The 23,414-nt window shown below is 37.8% G+C and overlaps 1 long non-coding RNA gene and 1 pseudogene across 1 annotated transcript in view; both read right to left on the bottom strand.

Annotated features, from left to right (window-relative positions):
* LOC115802719 (uncharacterized) overlaps positions 1-23,414 on the bottom strand; it is a 90,150-nt gene that overhangs the window by 54,803 nt on the left and 11,933 nt on the right. The gene's annotated exons all lie outside the window — the stretch shown is intronic.
* Positions 1-23,414, bottom strand: part of LOC149744668 (peroxisomal membrane protein 11A pseudogene) — a 48,900-nt pseudogene extending 25,486 nt beyond the window's left edge.

Raw genomic sequence — 23,414 nt, 5'->3', positions numbered from 1 at the left:
CATAGAAGCAGAGAATAGAATAGGGGTTGCCAGGGGCTGAGGAGAGGGAGAAATGGGGAGATACTGGGCAAAGGGTACTAAGTTTCAATTATGCAATATAATAAGTTCTGGAGATCTAATGTACAGCATGGTGACTACAGTTAACAGTACTGTATTGTATACTTGAAATTTACTAAAAGAGTAAATCTTAAGTGTTCTCATAATACACAAAAAAGATGGTAACTATGTGGGGTGATGGATATGTTAATTAGCTTGATTGTAGTGATCATTTCATAATATATTTGTATATCAAAACATCATGTTCTCCACCTGATACATTTCTATTTGTCAATTATACCCCAATAAAGCTGAAAGAAGAGTGGGTTCTAATCTATTTTCTCAGCAACTAGCTCTGTGACCTTAAACCGTCACATCTCTTCTCTCAGCTTCAGTTAGCTCATTTGTAATTGAAGGGGTTGAACTGTTGCCTTTGTCCTATGGGTCATCTGTGTGCTTCAGCAGAAAAACAGCTAAACATTTTTAGGTGGCTCAAATGAATAAAAATTAGATTTCAACCACACTGCTGTTATTATTAAATGGCTACCTAATCAGACCTCTCTTTCATCCCAAATTAATCTGTAATGATTTAAATTGTAACTTACAGGTTTTGAAGTGTTTGCTTCTACATTTCCCCCTTTCTCTCCTTTCAACCCATTTGTGGTAAGTGGGGCAGACATTCTATCTCCATAGTCGCCACAGTCTATAGCAGCAATTCTCCAGAGGGTACCTATCACAAATTCTTATTCCTGGGCCCTACTCTAGAGCTACTAAATGAGAATCTCTGAGATTGAGGTCCTGGGATTTGTTCACTTTTCTGACATAATACCTCTAGGTGATTTTTATACACCCTGAATTTAAGAATCACTAGTTTACAGAAAAACATTTGAGGCCCTATTACATGTCAGGCACTATACTAGCTGCTTTGCATATATTCTTTCATTCAGTCCTCATAACAACTCAGTGAAGGATATATTGTTTTTAAATAAACTTTTTATTTTGGAATAATTTTATATTTATGGAAAAGTTGCAAAGATAACAGTGATAGTATTCACCTCCCCCAGTTTCAGTGGCTCCTATTGCTATTATTTATATTACTGTGGTTAGTTTGTCAAAATTAAGAAACCAACACTGGTAAATTAGTATCAACTAAACTCTAAATTTTATTCAGATTTCACCAGTTCTTTCATTAATGTCTTTTTCTTTTCTAGGATCTAGTCTAGGATACTACATTGCATTCAGTTGTTGTGTCTCCTCTGGTCTGTGACAGTTTGTCTTTGTTTTTCATGACCTTGATAGTTTTAAGAAGTACTGGTCAGGTATTTTGCAGAGTGTTCCTCAAATTGGGTGTGTCTGATGTTTCTCTCACGATGAGACTAGGGTTATGGGTTTTTTGAAAGAATACCACAAAGGGGAAATGTCTTTCTTATCATGTAACATGGGATATATGATATCCATGTGACATCACTTGGTGATGTTAATAAAGTATATGTTTGTAACCCCAACTCAACCTATTAGGAAACAAAATTTTATGAAGCTCAGTGTTCCACAACTGTTAAGTGATGGAATTAGGGTTAAGTTTCATTTCTTTTCTATGCCATTTTGGTTGCAAGTGACCATTCCAGCTTTATCGTCCCCACATAAAACTCTCCATTTCAGCTTGACTTGTCCTACCCTTATGTTATTTTACACTCCACTCAACTCCCAAGTTTTCCAACTCCTTCAGTGTTCAGCTCATATCCAATCTGCTCTTTGAAACTCTCCATGACCCCCAACATATTCTTCTTCAATAAAATCTTGAAGCACTTACTGTCTGCCCCTCTAATCTTCCACTTTGCATATATTTTCTTAACCTCTGTCTTTCCAAGCTAAAATGGAATGTTAATGGAGAGAGACCAACCTACATGTGACTCCATGTGCTCCTGAGCTGAATGACCTTGGTATCTCACCAACTGCTATCTTACCCTCTTCAATCTTCCACTCTGTAGTCAGAGGAATGCTTCTAAACTGCAAATCTAATTATACCATTACCTTGCTTAAAACTCTTCAACGCCTCCCCACTATTTACAAAATAAAGTCCGAATATCTGATTCTAACATATGAGGCCCTTCATGATCTGACCCTTGGCTACTATTTCACCTTGTCTCTAGCCATCACCCCACTCTCAACTCCACGGTATCCTGCACTTCAGTCATGAAGAACTACTGGCAATTTCTAGGTGGCCTGTGACCTTTCTGAGCCTTATGCCTTTGCATCTGCTCTGTTATCAGTGAGGATGCCACTGCAGAAGACTCTTCAAACTGGCTGATAGAACAAAAACAATTATAACATCATGTAACAGGAAGTTGAAAAGCAGGGACGGTTGTTCAGAACTCAACAATGTCATTAAAGATACTGGTTCTTTTTATTATCTCTTTGCTTTGCCATCCTCAGACATTTTAATTTGCCCTCAGATTGGCTCCCCTCACAGTCACAAGATGGTTGTGGTAGTTCTAAGCATCCCTTCCAAGCACAGCAATATCTAGAGAAAAAAATGGGGGTGTATCTCTTCCAGTGTTTCCCTCTTAAGGGAAAGAAGCATTTCCTAAAGCCCTCCTAGCAGATTTCCTTTTATATCTCATTGGCCAGAACTGGTTCATATGCCCAGACCTAGGATAATCAAGCAAGAGTGGACTTACCAAAATTGTTGTAAAACAATCAGCACTTCCTCCTGAAGGTAGCAATAAGGTCACTCTCCCTTGGGTCAAGTAGGGGAGGGGACACCTGAGCAAAATCTCGGCACTTCCAGAAAGAAAGAAGGTAATGAGTGCTGAGTGGGCAGCCAGTAGTGGCCGCCACACTGTTATTGTTTTCTTATCTTTCTTGTCTACTAGATGGACTCCTTCTCATTTTTTAAGATTCACCTCAAATAATAGCTCTTGCAGGAAGCCTTCTCTGATGTCACAAAGCAAAATAGACTGCTTCATCCTCTGAACTCCCATATTACTGGGTTCATACCTCTACTATAGCACTTACTACGTAAGTATAATTCTGCTACCCTCAGAAAAAGTGAAACCTTGGAAAAAGGCACCATGTTCTATAAGGCTTTTGAGTTCAAGCTTGTTGAAAGAAAGAGGAAGGGAGAGAGGGAGGGAGGAAACAACTTAAATTTCTGAGTTCCAGGCTGTTCATCTGTAAAATAGGGATAATTTTCATTCCTAATAGTTGTTTTAAAGATAAAATGGGATAATATACAGAAAGCACCCAACACAGTTCTTAACACATAGCCTCCCATATATTTTTGGAGAACATGTACTCATCTTGTATTTTTTAAATACCATCCTCCCACCCTTCACACACATTTCCTAACAGAATGCTTTGTATATGTATAGTTGCTCAATAAATGTGTTAATAATTTGCATCAATCTAAAAAAATACAGATTACTGAATAAATTAAACAACCAGCCTAGTTTGCCATGTCCTGATTTCCTTTATTAGATTGGCTTAGAGAACTTTTTAATAACATTTCCTAATTTCTCTATTAACAGAATTCTTAATTGAGGCTTTCCTACAACCATCCAGAACATTAGCTCTGCACTCACTGCTTCAGTGACCTTTCACTAGGCACTCTTTTGCTTTTCCACTCCACTCTCTTCAGTATTCTGGACTTCATTTCAGATCTGTCCTTCTGAGGTATGTCTTCCTCCCCTTCCTAACACTTCTTTGTTGCCCAAAATAGGTGATGTCCCTTCGGAGCAAAAACACTTGGCAAATCAGCTAGCTTTAATAGGTACAGCTTTATACTGGTGTCTGAGAGATTGGGGCATGGATGGATTAAATAAAGGAAGAAGCTCACCACCATCTCTTTCTCTCCATGTACCCCTGCATTCCTCAAAGGAGTTTACAAAACATATAAAAATAGCAATACCATACTCATAAAAAATGCACAAGCTAAAGGATGCTAAGTGAGACTTTGCAGAGTGCTGAAGAGTAACTAAAACAGCCAGCTCAGAAGATCATCAGAAAGCATGATGAGGAAACATTTGATTAAAGAGCCCTATGCCCAATCCAGCAAACTGGGACTGGAGCTGTTTATGATCAGCATTTAACAAACACACTTCTCCAAAGAAAACTGGAGCATGTAATGTGGCCTGTTTCCTGTAGACTATAATGGATATCTTTAGGACTTCTCTCACCTAGACTAGCTCCTGGTATGATACTGTCAGCTTGGGCTCTGCCTGTACTCAGTTCCTTAGACACCCTGTGAGGTTTTGTGACATTAACCCTGAAAGAAGCATCAGTATATTACCTAAAGTATTCTTCTCATCCATTGGATATTTGCTTTGAAATACTCTTATTTCCCTGCATGTGAAAATTTTCTATTAGATACCATATTTAATCCTCCTTATATCTGGCATATGTGTGAATGAATATATTTGTGTGGATCGATTCTTATCTCCATGGGTATCAAGGCATGAACATGTTGTTTTATACATGCATATATTCATGCACAAATTTGTATATGTAGGTACTTGAAAATGAATGTGTTTTTACCACTTTGCACTTCTGAAACTCATCTTGAGTTGCATTGTCCTAATTTCTTTGAATGAAAGTAGCAAAATTGCAGCCCAAACCAAAATTGCCCAGAGGCCTCAATTTACAGGTAACTAGCCCAATTTAGTACTCAATTAAATCCTATTCTGTTTAATCTATTAGCAACTGTGTCGACCTGCTTGTCAACTACTATCTTCTTACCTTCTATCCTTAACTCAAAAATCATTCTACATTCTCTTTATTTTCTAGAGTTCATGCCAAGTACCCTACCTGTTATTTGGTATTTCACACACATTCTTAGGGTCATAGTTCTCAAAGCTTGATTTGTATGCCTCTGGTTATCTGTCAAAAAGATTCTTTAGGTGTATAAATAGTCCAAAGAGTGAATCACACAAAAATGGTATGGGTGTCAGGGGAAGGTGTGAAGAATGAGAAGTATTCTTTAGTGAAGATGGATATTATCATAGAATCATAAGGCAGAAAGAATAGATCAACATCCCAACGACATTATCACTGTTGGGTCATCCAGCTATTAACATCTCCAGTGTTGGGGAACTGAGAGCCATCCCCAAACATGCTTTCTGATCATGACAACACTCTCTTGTACATCAAGGTCACATCTGTCTTCCTGTTGTTTCTCCCATTCAAGTATTCATCAAAAGCCCATTAAAGTGGTTAACCTATAGTGGTTAGCCACTGGGCCAGTGACCCCCTTGAGAATCTAATAAAAATGTTGGACCCACTTCAAAAATTGCACATGCAAAAATAATTTTTCTTACAGTTTCAGGGAGCACACAAGTTCTGTGAAGCCCATCCATCCATGGACTCCCTGGCAAAGAATTCCTCACTACTGTTTTGTCCTGAGTAGAGACATAGAGGAGAAATAAGCCATGGTTTCCTCCTTCAAGGAGCTTACTTTTTTTTTTTTTTTTTTTTTTTTTTTTTTAAGGAGCTTACTTTTTAATAGCAAATGCTTGTGAAACATTTCATAGCAATGAGGCAATACATGGTAAAGTACTCATCATACATAGAGGGACAGAAAATTCCACTCTTGCTTATATAGCAGGCTGGAAGGCCTTGCAAGTGGCCACCATGCACTCACATTTTATAAGGGAAATAAAAGCCTTCTGCTGTGTTCTCAGAAGCATCACCTGATGGCACAATAACAGGAGAAAAGAGGAGAGTGCTGGTCATGGTCTGGTACACGGCACTCAATAAATGTTTGGTGAATAAGTAAATGATCCAAGAATAAAATGCTCCTTGATCTTCTGAGGAGCAAGTTGAACAGAACAATAAAAATATTTTATTCGCCTCCAAGCTTTTTTAGGAATAGCATTTCCATCCACTTCACCACTTAATCCAAAAATGTTAAAGCATTTCGAAACCCAAAACAAACCTCTATGAGACATGTTTTAGATGAGTTAATAAAGGTTAAAAAGATGTATCCAAAAAAAAACAAAAAAAAAAGATGTATCCAAGGTCACAAAAGCCAAACTACAGATTAGAACCCAATCAAATCTTAGGAAGGGGGCACTGGTACCTCTATTTTAATTTCTTAATAATGATACCTTCTAACAAAGTATTTGGACAGCTTTAAGAAGAAGTGATTAATTTTCTTTGAAATCCAGATGTTAGTCTGCTTTCTTTATGTGACGGTGACCTTGGAGGTTCAGTAAAGAAACTTCTTCAAATAAGGTAACAGGAAGAACCTTTTAGCCGGTTCATAATCACTTCTATTTGTGCTGTTAACACTGCTCTGTAATGAAACACAAAATGTTTTCTTTCAGCTGGAATTGTTGCTCTTTAGTTCTTTATATGTATGCTATATATTGTAAGGATTGTTTTGTTTGGTGTAGTTTTTGCTTAAGTAAAAAGATATTACAGAAAGACAAATAACATTTTGCAAGGGGTCAAAGCAGTTAACACTCTACAAACTATAAATGGAATACTCCCCCTTACAATGTCTTTCCCCAGAAAAATCAAAGATTTTGCATAATGTAAAGAGAGATTTGAAAGTATGAATTCAAGTCCTGGCTCTACCATCCAATAATTGTGTGCCTTTGATCAAATCACCTAGCCAATCTGAACCTCTATTTTGTCACCAGTAAAACCAGGGTAATAAAACCTGCCCTATTACCCTCCATGGTTGAAATGAGGTTTACATGAGATTATGCACATGAAAAGAGCCTTTTAAAAGTCTCTATCAGTGTTAAGACAATATAGTTTCATCCAGAAGAGATGCTACCTGGTGATAGTTGGGTCACTTGCGCAATATCAGAGTTTTAGGGGTCAAATTGTAGTAGTGGGTGTAAGAATTAAGATCACTGCCACGCATACTTCCCTTTTACCTTCTCCTGCACTTCGGCTTGGCTCTACCAGAGTGCTAATCAGCTAAAAAGCATCTGAGTTGCCCCTAATTTCATGAACATTCAAAGCTATTTATTTGGGGGAAAGATAAGACGTATATAATGACTTGTTCCAAAGTCTGATAGCAGAGTAAAAACAGTCAGCAACCGAATTCAGAGACTCCAGGATTCCCAATTTAATTTGTTATTCAGTAGTCAATTGACAGTTACTAATGCACACTAGAATATAAGTACATCTTTATGATAGTGTTGATAAACAAACTTGATAAAGGGGGAAAATGGTCCTTATTTTTAAAATTAATGTATACAGAGTCCAGTGAGTTCAGAGAAACAGCAATTCAGAAGTGTAATCCTGAACAGATGGCTGCTCTCCACATGCTATCTCTGAAGGGGATTTTTTTTTTCAAGGTAAATAGAAACAAATGTTTTGGTGCATTGTGTACCAAAATACAGATCTCACAAAAAGCATTTTCCAGCATGAAACAATTTTCTTATTAATCATATCTTTAGGACAAAGACAAAAACTGGTGTGAGCTACTTTAGGCATTCACTGTCATTTCATCATTAAATTACTCTTATTAACAGACAATATGTTCAGTTACTTTTAAGATATTCAAGTTATTTTAAATCTGCCCATTCTATCTCCTCATTCCTACCCCACCCTCCCTTGGTTTCTAACAACACTAAGCCACAAAAGTAGTTTGTCTCTCTTTAAAATGTTCCTTTTATAACCAATGAAGTATAAATATACTTTAAGAAATATGTTAAGAATATGTTTTAAGAAAACAATACATATTATTGTTTCATTAACTTATTTATTCAACAAATGTAGTTCAGGGATCTACACAAAGGGTAAAAGATACAAATCCCAATTCTGTCACTGATTATATGACATTAAAGACGCCTCATAACTTCTCCTAGCCTCAGTTCCACCATCAATAATAATAATACCAGACTTGCTCACTTGACAAGCCTGTGTATGAAAATGCTCATCCGTTCATTCATTCATTCTTTCATTCAACAGATATTCATTGAGCCCCTACTCTTTGCTGAGCACTGGCATGGTGCTACAGATATGGTAGTAAACCAAACAGACATGGCCCAGCCTCACGAGCTTAATCTATAACTATTCACAGAAGGAAATTAAAGTGAAAGGTCTTATTTGAACAGGAAAGTGAGAGAAAGATATCCTAACTGTGGAGCCATTAGACTCTAGCCTCTTTTTGCCCAGAGCTACAGGTGAGGCTCCAGAGAAATGGTGTGGATTACAAGAGAAAAACTTTATCAAATATGCAAAAAGGGACCATCTCATAACTGCTTCATTTCTATATTGGCACAAAATATGAGTTAAAATACAATCCAAAATGTTTCTTCCTTTAGGTGTGTTTTTTTCCCCCCAATAATCGCTCATAGTGGCTTTTTTTTTTGAAGGTAGGTGTCATAACTTTAAATAAAAATGCATAAACAAAAATAGCATTCTAAACAACACAGGAGAGTGTGACTTCTTTTCTAGTCCAGAATTTCCCAAAATGTGGTATGCAGACCACTGCAAGACATGAAATCATTTTAGGTAGTACACAGATAAAATTTTCTTAATGATTATGTGTCTACTTTAATTTATATCAGAAAAGACATAGCACATGAAAACCATGATTTCACTGATATTTGGGCTTAATATGAGGTTAAGAGCCCCCATGAATCATAGGAGCAGGGCTCAGGTGGGCCCATGAATGTTTCCAATCTTCCATCATAACTTTAGAGACACAGGAAGAAGTACAAGTGAATTGAATTTCACATCCTGAATGTCCACATGTATTGCAGCAATCTTACCTGACATAGGCCATACTATTACTGAAAACAGTAGCTCCAGAAATGGTCTTGGGGAAGTCTTCACTGACTCAGCTTGCATCACTTGCCTCTTTAAAGCGAACATCGTGGCCACTGGGATGACAATCTCAAATTGGCCAGGCCTAAGCTTTGTTGCTCCCTCTGGAACCTGGGGCTGGAGCAAATCTACCTAAACTGTATGAATTAACAATGGAAGATATGTGGTTCCACAAAAGAAAACTGAGGGAGTGTTCCTTGTACGTATAATGAGGATAGTAAGTCTTACATTAGAGGATTGTGGTGAGGATTAAATGACCCTGACTGACCCAGTGAATGGCTCAAAGCAAGTGCTCACCAAATGGTGGTACTCTACTAGTGGTAGTAATAATTGCTATTATTATTTGTTAACATGATGGTTGCTGTTGTTATAGCAGTGGTTTTCTAAAACAGTTTTAGGGTCACATTTTTAACTTAATTATTTTATCAACCTAGAAATGAAGGATAATTATTTGAATATAACCTTTGGAGAGTCATTAAGCCAAGGTAGCAATTCCTTCGATTATATCCTTAATTTGTTTATCATCCATGCATAATCCAGGCACTCAATTACCACAATAAAATTTTCAGTGTCTCACCAAATAGGTTTTTGATTCATTCTTAAGTGACACAGTTTTATCATAACGTAATTTAATCTAAATAATTATGCAACAATACTGTTAGTATTTATAGTAATGCTATATTTACAATAAATTGCAATGTATTTTTCATAGAACCCATATGATCTTGTGGGTTAATTTACTGTTTAGAGTTTCAAAATTAAAAGTAGTGATTATAATAATAAACGTATCAGCAAGAACTTACTAATGTTGCTAGAATCTTTACTTGTTAAAAAGCACATCATGTGGTTAGGAACAAGAGTTAAAACAAACGTAAAGATTAAAAAAATAACAAAGCTGGTTAGCCCTCTGTGGACCAAGGATAGCACTGTATACACCCTTTAAGTAACCCAATTAATTGAGGATTTATGATAGACAGACATGAATGCAAAAGTTAACCAAAATATTTCTAGTAAAACAATATATGAGTAAAACATATTTGGTTCATAATTTTATGAGTAAAGATTATTATCTGTTAAGATTATCATGAAAAAATACACATAACAAATACAAAGCACTGAAGGAAATGAAGCATTGAAAAATTGAACTTTTAAAATATACATACAGTATATTTCTTTTACATTCATGACTTCAAACCTTGACAAATTTCAGGAGAAATGAGACAATGGTGGGTGAAATATTATCTAAATACTATAAATTTTAAATATTCTAGAAGTCATAGGAGGAGTTTTAAAACCCTGAAATTACAAGTGGTAATTGTTGCTGAATTTTTAAAATGTTAAAGTGATTGCCAAAGGAAACAAAGAATAAGCTCACCTTAAAGTTAAATCCTATCCAGAGTGTCAAAAAAATTAAATGATGTATAACCAGAGGTGGCCAGTGTACTACCTTTACATAGTGAAGGCAGCTATAAAGTCCCCCAGAGGGCAAAGCCATTTCTGTTTGTGGCTTTTTTATGTTCTAGTGCTTCCTCACTAGAATCAGTTTTTTAGGAATACCAAATACCAAAGTGTACATCTATACTACATACTTATTAGAAATATAAATGCATGTGGCTTTCTACCAGAAACCTCAACTGAATTAAGAGAAGCACTGGGGTTTTGCTTTTAGTAAAGAATTATGAGTTCTTTTTTCTTTAGAATGTTTGCATCTATGTTCATGAGGAATATTGGTCTGTAATTTTCTTTTATTGTAATGTCTGTCTGGTTCTGGTATCAGGGTGATGCCGGTCTTATAGAATAAGTTGGGAAGTGTTCGCTTCTCTTCAATTTTCTAGAAGTGTCTGTGAGAACTGGTATTTCTTTCTTCTTAAAAGTTTAGCAGAATTCCCAAGTGAAGCTATTTGGGCCTGTCATTTTTTCATGGGAATATTTTTAAATACAAATTTAATTTCTTTAACAGATAGGATTATTCAGGTTATCTATTTCTTCTTGAGTAAGCTTTGATAGTTTGTGTCTTTCAAAATGAATTTGCTTATTTCATCTAAGTTGTTGAATTTATTAGTATCTAAGTTGTTCATAATAGTCCCTCATTATCCTTATTAATACCAGCATAATCTGTAGTGATGCCACTTCTCTCATTCTTGGTATTAGTAATTTGTGTCCTAAATCTCTTTTTCCTTATCAGTCTGCCTAGAGGTTTATCAATTATATTGATCTTCTCAAATAACCAACTTTTGGTTTCATTTATTTTTCTCTATTTTTCTGTTCTATATTTCATTGATCTTTGTTCTAATCTTTACTATTTCCTTTCTTCTGTATACTTTGGATTTAATTTGCTCTTCTAGTTTCTTAAGGTGGAAGGTTAGGTTACTGATTTGAAACTTTTCTTCTTTTCTCACTTAGGTATTTAGCACTATAAATTTCCCTTAAGTACTGCCCTAGCAGCATCCTATGTGTTACATTTTCATTTTAATTCAGTTCAAAATATTTCCTAAATTCCCTTCTGACTTCTTCTGACCCATAGTGAGTTAGAAGTGTGTTATTTAGCTTCCATATATTTGAGGATTTTTCTAGACATCTTTCTATTACTGATTTCTAATTTGATATCACTGTGGATAAAGAACATACTTTACATGGTCTGAATCTTTTTAAATGAATGAAAAAATGTTTTTTGGCCTAGAATATGTGCTTGAAAAGAATTTGCATTCTGCACTTGGGGCGTGAAGTGTTCTATAAATGTCATTTAGGTCAGGCTGGTTGACAGTGGTTTTAAAGTCATTTATACTTTTATTGATTTTCTACCTACTTATGAGTCACTGAGAAAGGAGTGTTGAAAATTCCAACTATAGTTCTGGATTTCTCCTTTAATTTATGTCAGTTTTTTTCATATATTTTTAAGGTTGTATTATGATGTGCATAACATTTTTGAATTTTTTTTCTGGATGAATTATCCCTTCATCACTATGAAATGATATTTTTTTCTCCCTGGTAATATTCTTTGCTCTGAAATCTACTTTGATATTAGTTAGTTCCTCTAGTTTACTTTTGATTATTGTTATCTTTTTCCATCCTTTTACTCTTTTTTGTCTATAAATTTATTAGGCATAATTTATTACAGTAGAAGATCTGGACAAAGTAAAAATAGTTAAATTTTTTATTTGCCCTGATCTAGCAGCTTTTATTTCTCTTAAAATTCCCAAAATGTTCTTTCTGAAATCCCGTATCTTGATTGGTCACTTTAAAAATAGAGAGCCAAGAACGTGAGTCTACTTTTTAAGAATCTCAATCACATTTATGGGAAATTTACTTAGTGCACATTTCTTTTCTCATTTCCATTCGGATCAATGTGATGGCTTTACCGGCAGGACTGACACTGACCTCTTACCTGATGGTACCCTATTTCTCTACCTCACTTGCCTCCAACTAAGAGGATCTGTAATCACAAATAAGAACCCAACATCCAAGATGAGAAGTAGAAACGCGAGTAAGTGGCATTGACTCATCGTTCTACTGTCCTCTTCACTAGCCCCTTACTGTCTTCTCCACCTCCCCCAACCACCCTACAAATATGAACTCTGATTTATTGTAGAATATAGTAGATTTTCATCGTATTCGTGAAATTTCTCAACTGCACAAATTTTGATGAAAATTAATGCATAAGTGCCCAAACTGTTATATGGTTTTAAATAAACAATCCTACTGGTGGATCTAGATATAGTTTTAATTTTTGTAGAATAGAATATAAACCACTGACCAAGAAAGGTTCTAAAAAAGGATTTTCGCACAGTATTCTGGAGAGTCTTGCACTTCCACTCAATCAGGAAGGCAGTGAAATATGGAAAAAGCGCTGGATTGGGAGTCAGTTCTGTCCTCAGTTTTAACCTCAGTCTCCTCATCTGTCACAGGGAAACCCGCAGGCATCAATTGTGACTTACCACATTATTTTTACCTCAAGTCGTTTCTATCTGCTTCAGATTTTTTGTTTCCTCACTGCATTACCTAAAGACACAATTTATACTATGAAGGTGCCTGATGCACTTCTGATTTTAATACTGGACAGAGGAAGGACAGGAGCACAGTGATGTAAAAGTCAAGTTAAGAGGCTATAAGCCCAGCTCTCCTCTATCCTGGCACTGGCAGCTATGGAGGAAGTGGGGTAACTGATCAGAGAATAGGGGGCCTCTACTAGATCTGAGAGAGGGTGTGTATCAGTCCTACTGTAGTTGGGCAAAAGTAGTGAGGCACATGGCCCAAAAGTCACTTATATTAGTGTCCACTTGTTAGTTTGGATCTTTTTCAATTTTTCTCTTTCAATTTTTATCCGTTCAGCAACCAGTAAGTTCCTAATATGCACATAAGAGATGTTCAATAAATGTTAGATGAAGGAAAAATACTCAGAAATTCAGGAGTCACTCCAGCGCTCTAGAAAACACATAAGTCTTCACGTTCTCCCCTCCACCGTTCTTGGCCCCTCTGTTCACATCGCAGGTCACTCAGCGCTCATGTGAATAAGTCCGTAAGCACAGCATGACATGGCTGTGCCTAATGCAAATGTCCATTTCACTAACAGGTTGTCTTGAAAGCAGGTACTAGTCTTCAGCCCGAAACCACCCCAGTGGGTCTTCAGTTTCATCTGAGGATACGCCACAGTGATGATGCCTGCTATAGAGGACACGAGACCTCCAAGGCCTATGATGCAAGGATTGGACTTATAGATCCCCAGCTGGTCCAAAGGGTTCAAGATATCACAGAAGTTCTTCACTGTGTCCAGGAGCAAGGGAAGATGTTTCTTCAGAGATCGGAATAAGAGAAGAAGAAAGAACTGGAGCCATTCTGTTTCCTCATTAGCCACGCTATACCCAAGACGATCCTGGGATGGTGATTTCTCCCTCTTTGCCCTGTCATGTGCAAACTGTTCCATCTGCAGGGAGATTTCATACAGATCCCTGACCAGGCTCAGCAGAAGAGAATAGTAGTAATGGCGTGCAGCCCACATTCACCATTTCTCTTTGTTAATGCCAGAGGCAAGCCCTGCACTCCTCACGAAGATGATGGGGTCACAGATGAAATAAATCACAAGGTTCAGGCTGGCTAATGTTAGGCATACGCGGAGCACCAGGTCAGTGGCATGAATGCTCTGCTAAGTCGCCTGTACAGCATGTACCACATTGCCTAGTCTGAACCATTTACGGCCAGTGCTCACACTGGACTCCAGTTTCTTGAGCTTCATAACAGCCTCCTCTTTGTCAGCTTTAGGCTCTAACAAATATCTAAGCAACATGCACGTGTACTTAGCGGCTCTGAAGAGTTGGTCCCGGCCCTGGGTCTGGTTGGTGAAGCTGATAAAGGCGTCCATGGCACCCAGCCCAAGGACAAGAGTTGCACTGGGCTCTGTTGTGAGTCCTCAGGGGCGGCCTACAGGTCCCCGCGGGAGGGTTGGTCTCTGCCCACCTGAGGGGCTGAGTCTCCCCACCCCTGTGGGGCGGGTGCCCATCCTTTTACTTTTAAACCTAATTGTGTCTTTATATTTCATTTGTATTTCTTGTAAACAGCATATATACTTTGGTCATAGTTTTTTAATCTGATCTGACCATCACTGCCTTTTAATTGGGGTGTTTAGACTATTTTCATTTTAATGACTGACGTGGTTAAGTTTAAGTCTATCATCTTGCCATTTCTTTTCTTTTTTTTTTTTTTAAGTTAAACAACAGACTTTATTTGGGTTTCACCAGTTTTTCCACGAATGCCCTTTTTTCCAAGATCCAGTCCACTATCACCTTGCATTTAGTTGTCATGACCCCTTAGTCTCCTCCAATCTGTCTTTCTGTGTTTCACAGTCTTTCCTTATTTCCCATGGCTTTGACATTTTTGAAGGTCACTGATCAGGTGTTTTGTAGAATGCCCCTCAATTTGGGTTTGGTTGATGTTTTTCATGATTAGATTGGGATTATGGATCTTGAGGAAGTCTACCACAAAAGTGAAGTACTCTTCCCATCACATCATGTTAGAGGTGCATTGTGTCATCATGACTTACTGCTGATGTAAATCTTTTTTTTTTTTTTTTTTGCTGATGTAAATCTTGATCATTTGGTTGAGGTGGTGTCTGCCATGTTTCTCCACTGAAAAGTTACTTTTTTTTTTTTTTTTTTCCCTTTTCATACCCTCTTGGGTAGAAGTGAATCACAAAGTTTAGCTCACACTTAAGGGGAGGAGAATTGAGCTTCACTTTCTGGAGAAAGGAATACTCAAAAATTTTTGGACATACATTAAAACAACCACAGTAATTAATGAATGCTATTTATTTCCTATTTGTCCCAATTATTCTTTTTTCCCTTTTCCTATTTTTCAGCCTTTTTTTTTTTTTTTTTTTTTTTTGCGGTACGCGGGCCTCTCACTGCTGTGGCGTCTCCCATTGTGGAGCACAGGCTCCGGACGCACAGGCTCAGCAGCCATGGCTCACGGGCCCAGCCGCTCCGCAGCATGCGGGATCCTCCCAGACTGGGGCACGAACCCGCGTCCCCTGAGTTGAGAGTCGGCAGGCGGACTCTCAACCACTGTGCCACCAGGGAAGCCCTCAGCCTATTTTTGTACTGAATATTTTTTATTACTCCATTTTATCTCTTTTGTTGGCTTACTAGCTAAACTCTTGTTTTACTAGTAGTTGCTTTAGTGTTTATAGTATACATCTTTAATTACAGTGTACTTTCCAGTGATATCAGTTTACATAAAAGAGCCTTAAATTGTACACTTCCATTTCTTTGCTCCTACCTTTTTTGTCATGTGTTTTACTTATAACTATGCTATAAACCCCACAACACATTGTTAGACAGTCAGTTCTTTTAGAGATTTACATAATAAGAAAAAATCTTATATATTTACCCATGTAATTACTATTTCTGGTGTTCTTTACTTCTTTGTGTAGATCCATATTTCCACTTGGTGCCATTTTCCTTCTGCTTGAATGACTTCCTTTAGACTTTCTTTCTAGTAGTGTAGGTTTACTGGTGATAAATACTTCCAACTTTTGTATTTCTGAAAAAGTTATTATTTTGCCTCTGTTTTTTAAAGAGATTTTTTCTGGGTAGCAAATTCTATTTTGGCAGTATTTTTATTTTAGTACTATCTTATCACTCTCATCCTTACTTTTTTAGGCCGCACCACACGGCTTGCGGGATTTTAGTTCCCCGACGAGGGACTGAACCCAGGCCCTCAGCAGTGAAAGCATGGAGTCCTAACCACTGGACAGCCAGATAATTCTGTCTTGCACTTCCTTGATGGTGTCCTTTGAAGCATGAAAGATTCAACTTACCTAGTTTCCTTTTGTTGCTTGTACTTCTGGTGTTGTATTTAAGAAACCATTGCCTCAGTATCACAAAGATTTACTCCTATGGTTTCTTTCAAGAGTTTTATCATTTTAGCTCTGACATTTAGGTCTATGACCAATTTTGAGATAATTTCTGCGTGGGTATGGGGTAGAGATCCAATTTTATTCTTTCAAGTGTGAGCATCTAGAGTGTTCTTTCTCTATTAGATTATCTTGGCATCCTTGTCAAAAATCAGTTGACCATAAATGGAAGGGTTTACTTCTAGACTCTTAACCCTATTCCATTAATCTATATGTCTGTCCTTGTACCAATATTACACTGTCTTCATTACCATAGCTTTCTAGTAAGTTTTAAAGCCAAGATGTATAGTCCTCCAACTTTCTTATTCTTGTTCAGAATTATTTTAGCTATTCTGGGTCCCTTGCATTTCCATATGAATTTTAGGATCAGCTTGACAATTTCTTCAAAAGAAGCCAACTGAGACTTTGATAGGCATTATATTGAACTTGTAGATCAATTTGGGGAGTATTTCCATCTTAATAATATTGTATTCCAACCCAGGAACATGGGATGTCTTCTCATTTATTTGGATCTTCAATTTTTTTCAACAAAACTTTGTAGTTTTCAATGAAAAAGTCTTGCACTTCTTTTTTAAAAATTTATTCTTAACTATTTTATTGTTTTCGATGTTATTGTAAATTTGTTTCCTTAATTTCATTTTCAGATTGTTTATTGCTTGTGCATTGAAGTACAACTGACTTGCATATTGTCACTTGCAGTGGTTAGGAATCTGCCTGCCAATGCAGGAGACACGGATTTCCCTGGCCCGGAAAGATCCCACATGCCGTGGAGAAACTAAGCCCGTGCGCCACAACTACTGAGCCTGAGCTCTAGAGCCCACAAGCCACAACTACTGAGCCCATGTGCCACAGCTACTGAAGCCTATGCGCCTAGAGCCCATGCGCCGCAAGAGAAGCCACAACAATGAGAAGCCTGCGCACCACAATGAAGAGTAGCCCCCATGCACCACAACTAGAGAAAGCCCGTGCACAGCAACGAAGACCGAACACAGCCAAAAGAAAGAAAAAAAAATTGCAGAATTTCATTTATATCCTGCAACCTTGCTAGGTCTTGTCAACTACAAATAGAAATAATTTTACTTCTTTCTTTCTTTCCAATCTGGATGCCTTTTATTTCTTTTTCTTGCCTAATTACCCTGGCCAGTATCTCCAGTAAAATGATAAATAGCAGTAGTGACAGCTGACATACTTACCTCATTTTTGATCTTAGGAAGAAAGCATTCAGTCTTTCACCATTAAATATGGTGCTACTTATCTGTGGGATTTTCATGGATGCCCTTTATTTATCAGACTGAGGAAGTTCTCTTCTATTCCCACTTTTTTCACTGTTTTTACCATGAAAGACTGCTGGATTTTGTCAAATGCCTTTTCTGCATCAACTGAGATGACAATGTATTTTTGTGCTTCATTCTATTAAGATGGTGTATTACACTGATTTTCAGATATTAAACCAAATTTGGATATATTCCCGGGATAAACACCGCTTTCTCGTGGTGTACCCCTTTATTCCATGACTGGATTCAGTTTGCTAGTATTTTAAAAGGATTTTTATGTCTATATTCACAGGGGATACTGATCTGAAAATTTACTTTCTTACAATATCTTTGGTTTTGGTATCAGAATAATACTAGTGTTACAGATTAAGTTCTTCTATTTTTTGAAATCGTTTGTAAAAGACTGGAATTGATTCTTTAAATGTTAGGTAGAATTTACCAGTGAAGCTGTTTGTGCCTGGGATTTGTGGGAAATTTTAAATTACTAATCCAATCTCTTTACTTGTTATAGGTCTATTCACATTTTTTTACTTCTTCTTGAATCAGTTTGTCCATTTCATTTAAGTTATCTAATTAGTTGACATACAATTATTCATAGTACTCCTTTGTAATCTTTTTTTTCTCTAAGGTTAATGGTAATATTCCCTCTTTAACTTCTGATTTTAGTAATTTGAGGCTTCTCTCTATTTTTCTTTATCAGTCTACTAAAGGTTTGTATTTTATTGATCTTTTCAAAGAACAAAATCTTGGTTTCATTGATTTTCTCTACTGTTTTTCTATTCTCTATTTCATTTATTTCCACTTTTATCTTATTATTTATTCCTCTGCTAGCTTTGAGTTTAGTTTGCTCTTCTCTTATGATGGAAAATTAGAATATTGATTTTAGATTTTCTACTTTTATAATATAGGCACTTACAGCCATAACTTTCCCTCTAAGCATGACTTTAGCTGACCCTTAAGTGTTGGCATGTTGTGCTTTCACATTCATTTATTTCATAATATGTTCTAATATCCCTTGTCATTTCTTCTTTGGCCCATTCATTATTTAGGAATGTGTTATTTATTTTCCACACATTTGTGAATTTCCCAAATTTCCTCCTGGTATTAATTTCTAATTTAATTCCATTGTGGTTGGAAATGCTCTTTGTTGATTTCAACCCTTTTAAGTTTACTGAGGCTTGTTTTGTGGCCTATCATTGGTCTAGCCTGGAGAATATTCAATGTCGGCTTGAGAAGAACATGTATTCTGCTGTTTTGGGGGTGGAGTATTCTACAGATGCCTGTTAGGCCTGATTGATTTATACGTTGTTCAAGTCTTCTATTTCCTTGTTGATCTTCTGCCTAGTTATTCATTCATTCTTTTTTTTTTTTTTTTTGCGGTACGTGGGCCTCTCACTGTTGCGGCCTCTCCCATTGCGGAGCACAGGCTCTGGACGTGCAGGCTCAGCGGCCATGGCTCACGGGCCCAGCCACTCCGCAGCATGTGGGATCTTCCTGGACTGGGGCACGAACCTGTGTCCCCTGCATCGGCAGGCGGACTCTCAACCACTGCACCACCAGGGAAGCCCTATTCATTCATTATTGAGAACAGGATATTGAAGTCTCCAGTTATTACTGCTGAATCATCTATTTCTCCATTCAATTCTGTTTTGTATGTTTTACTTCATGTATTTTCAGGCTTTGTTGTTAGGTGCATATATGTTTATAATTGTTATATATCTAAATGTTATAAATTATTATATCTTCCTGATATCTTCCTTTTATCATCATAAAATATCCCTCTTTGTCTCTAGTAACACTTTTGTCTTAAAGTCTATTTTGTCTGATATTAGTATAACCACTACAGCTCTTTTTTAGTTACTATTTTCTTGGTGTATCTTTTATCCATCCTCTTACTTTCAATGTATTTGTGTCTTTGAATCTAAAGTGCATCTCTTGTAAACAGCATATAATTGAATCATACCTCTGCCTTTCACTTGGAGCATTTAATCCATTTACATTTAATGTAATTGCTGTAAGGTATGATTTATGTCTGACTCAGTTTTATAAATTCTTTTTCTCTGTGTTTCATTTTTGATAGCTTGTATTTTGTGCAGTCAAGTTCATGAATCTTTTCTTCTTTAACATTTAATATGCTGTTAGTGTATTTTTTATTTAAGACATAATTTTCACCTCTAGACGTTTAATTTGTGCCTTTTAAAAAACATATTCTGGGCTTCCCTGGTGGTGCAGTGGTTGAGAGTCCACCAGCCAATGCAGGGGACATGGGTTGGTGCCTGGTCTGGGAAGGTCCCACATGCCGCAGAGCGGCTAGGCCCGTGAGCCATGGCCGCTGAGCCTGCGTGTCTGCAGCCTGCACGTCTGGAGCCTGTGCTCCACAATGGGAGAAGCCACAACAGTGAGAGGCCCGTGTACCACAAAAAACAAACAAATAAAACCATATTCTAAGTATCTACCTATAGATAGGATGCAATTATAATAATTTTTAATGTCCTTCTTTACTAATTCTAATATCTGTGTCAGTTCTAACTTGGTTTTTTTTGATGGACTGCTCTCCACATTATGCGTAAGATTTTCTTGCTTATTTGAATGCATGGGAATATTCATTTGCATGTTAGACATTGTGACTGTTCCCTTGTTGCGAGATGAGTATTTTTGTATTTCCTTATATATTCTTGAGTTTTATTTCATGACATAGTTAAGTTCCTCAGAAACCATTTGATCATTTTAGATCTTGCTTGTTAGGCAGGATCAATGATTAGTCCCTGACTACTGATTACTCCCCACTACTGAACAAGATCCTAAATACTCTCTCCAATACTCTATGAATTATAGATGTTCTGGTCTGGCTAATAAGAACAGGCACTATTATTGGACCTCTGTGAGTGCTGCCACTGCTCCCTCTAATCCTCTCTGATGGCTTTTTCCCCAGTCTTGGGCAGTCTCCTCACATGCATGTACCAATCAGTAATCTGAATACTCAAGAGGACCTCTGGAAATATCCAGAGTTCTCTCTCTGTGCAGTTCTCTCCTCTTCAATACTCTGTCATGAGAACTCCAGGTTCCTTAGGTCCCCTCGATTCTCAGCTCCATCTCCTCAACCCAGGGATTCTGCTGAGCTCCACCTAGATTTCCCCTTCCTGCTCCACAACCTGGAAACTCCCTCAAAGCAGTAATCTTTGGCAATAATAGGGTTACCTCATTTGTTTCTTGTCTCTCAAGAATCAATGTCCTTTACTGCCTGATGTCCAAGGTCTAAAAAACATTATCTTGTGTATTTTGCTTTGTTTTATTTTCCAGTTGTTTCAGGTGAGAGGGTAAACAGGCAGTACCTGTTACTCCACCTTGGCCAGAAACATAAATCTTTTCCTGAGTTTCTTGATAACACCCAGGGGTTAAAAAATTGCTCAGAATTTTTTCAAATTCTGGGCACTGGGAATATACCTTATCACACACTTGATACAATGGAATAGGAGGTACACAACATGCCCTATGAAGTATTCTTTCCAAAAGTGTTTAACCTGAATCTGAGGAATACTGCATCTGAGCCAGGGTGGTCCTCATATAAGCCAATACCTTACAATAGAGAGCAGTTCTTCTGCACCTGGATTCCTCCTGTCTCCAGAATTCTTGTGTCCAGCTCCATTATCTTTATGCCATCTATACATGAATTTATGTTACTCCTATAATGGCATACATAGGCACATTGATGAGGCAATATTTAAGCATGAATCCAAACCCAAGAGGAAGAACTTTCCTCTATGGCCCTAAAATAAATGCAGGGTGCTGACGGAGACAATGATTCATGCATTTCTAAAACACCCTGTTATCTTTACCACAAGAAATTAGAGCCCAAAGCATGAGCAAAATCTGGACTCTTTAAATTGTGGTATATGCTTGGATGACTTAATAGCTAGGTATAAGAACCTCTGTAAAGTTTCTAATGAGCAGAAAAACAGAAACAAAAATAATATTCTAAAATGTAACAATGATTATGATATTCAGAAATTCCTTATGGAAAAGTCAAAATCTTTCTGACTGTCAAAATCAAGTTTGGTTAGTAATGGGATAAGCCTAAGGAAGGATCAAGTCCCAGAAACTAGAATAGGGGTCTTAAACTGTGGTTTTTGTACTATCTACCTCAAAATTATTTAGGGATATACGTTTAAATGCAGATGTCTAAGCCCTGTTTCACAGAGTTACTGAATCACAATCTCTAAGGGTGGAACCCCAGAACCTGCACTTTTACTAAGCACTCTTGGTGATTTTCATGAACATTAAAGTTTGAGAATGACTATAAGTAATCCCATTGGAACAAGGCAGGACATCAGGTCCACTCAATAGGCACCAAAAAGAAAAAATCCAAAATGCAGGCAAGACATGCTATCAAGGGAATCTGACAGTAAGTAGAGGGTTCATGTAGACAATTATAGGAGTGGGAGGAAGGTTCTACAATGTCAACACATGGAAATCCAAAAGCGGAGTGATTTGTTAGGAGTCAGGCATTGGCAATAGGTAAAGTTTCAAGCAAACTGATGATGGGCGTCAGAGATGTAGCAGTTTGTAGTAAGGATCCAGTTGTGCAGACTTGGGTTTAAGGATTGGGTTCTAATTTCCATGAAATTGAGGAGATCAAAATAGAACTCCAATCCCAAAGCAGGGTCAGAGTCAGATACAAGAACCTAAAAAATGCCTGTTACTGGAACCAGTCACAAGGACCAAGGTGAGAGCCTACTCCTTAGGGACAAGGTTAGCTCAAAGAAGGACCAGCACAGAGACTAATTTGATGCGCAGCCACCAAGCAGCACAACTAGGGGCTCTTGGATTTAACTGCTCATGGCCTGTATCAGTCCAGGAGCTGATACAAGGGTTAGCTTGCCCCAGGCAACTAAGTGGCCCTGCTGAAAGGACTGGAAAAGACCTATCTGACCCAACTTCTCATCCCCTACTTGAATTCTCTTTCAGGCATAGCCTCAGGATGTTGTCACAGAGATAACAGTGGTTTTTCTCAGTAGTTATAATAATGGCAGTCAGCTGTGAAACAGGCTGATTCCTAAATAGAATAGCTCCCTGAGGTGAGCAAGGGGCAACTGGATTCTGGAGCCAACAGCAGGTTGTCTTCACCCCCAAGAAATTCTGAAATGTCACAGCCTAGGGTTGAGAACCCAGGTGTCCTGTGTTCAACTCTACTTTTCTTTAAAATAACAGATCACTTTTTCAGTGAAAGAACAACTTTTTTTTTTTTTTTGCAGTATGCGGGCCTCTCACTGGTGTGGCCTCTCCCATTGCGGAGCACAGGCTCTGGACGCGCAGGCTCAGCGGCCATGGCTCACGGGCCCAGCCGCTCCGCGGCATGTGGGATCTTCCCAGACCGGGGCACGAACCCATGTCCCCTGCATCGGCAGGCGGACTCTCAACCACTGCACCACCAGGGAAGTCCCCAAGAACAACTAATTTTTAGCTCACTATTGGATGAACTCATAAATCCTTTCTTTCATGCTTAAGTTCCTTCATGCTTAGAGACTGATATCTGTAAGGTGGTAGAAGCTTATGCCGAATTCCTCCACTCCCTCGATGAAACCTTTTCAGCAAGTAGGCAGGAAGCAACTAGTAATCACTAACCAAGCGATTACTAATCTGGCAGATACACTCTAGGGGTGTGGGAAGTGAGTGAAGAATTGAGATAACTGTCAGAACAAATGCCAGAGAAAATCACAAGAAGGGCAAGACTGAATAGATCTAGTAGAGGCTGTTGAGAGAAGGCCAACCCCTTGTCAAGCTCATCTGCCCCTTTGGTTACTTACCACTGGCTGTCTCACTCCTGGATCTATGCGACTCCCTTGACACTCCTTCCCCAGCCCTGTGGGATGTTCCCCACTCATCCTATTCACCCACAAAGAAATACTCTCAAAATC

The sequence above is a fragment of the Delphinapterus leucas genome, chromosome 20 (assembly GCF_059928025.1).
Source record: "Delphinapterus leucas isolate spDelLeu-1000000601 "Yukka" chromosome 20, BTC_Dleu_Yukka2, whole genome shotgun sequence".
NCBI lineage: Eukaryota > Metazoa > Chordata > Mammalia > Artiodactyla > Monodontidae > Delphinapterus > Delphinapterus leucas.
This window is presented reverse-complemented; position numbering and strand designations above follow the sequence as displayed.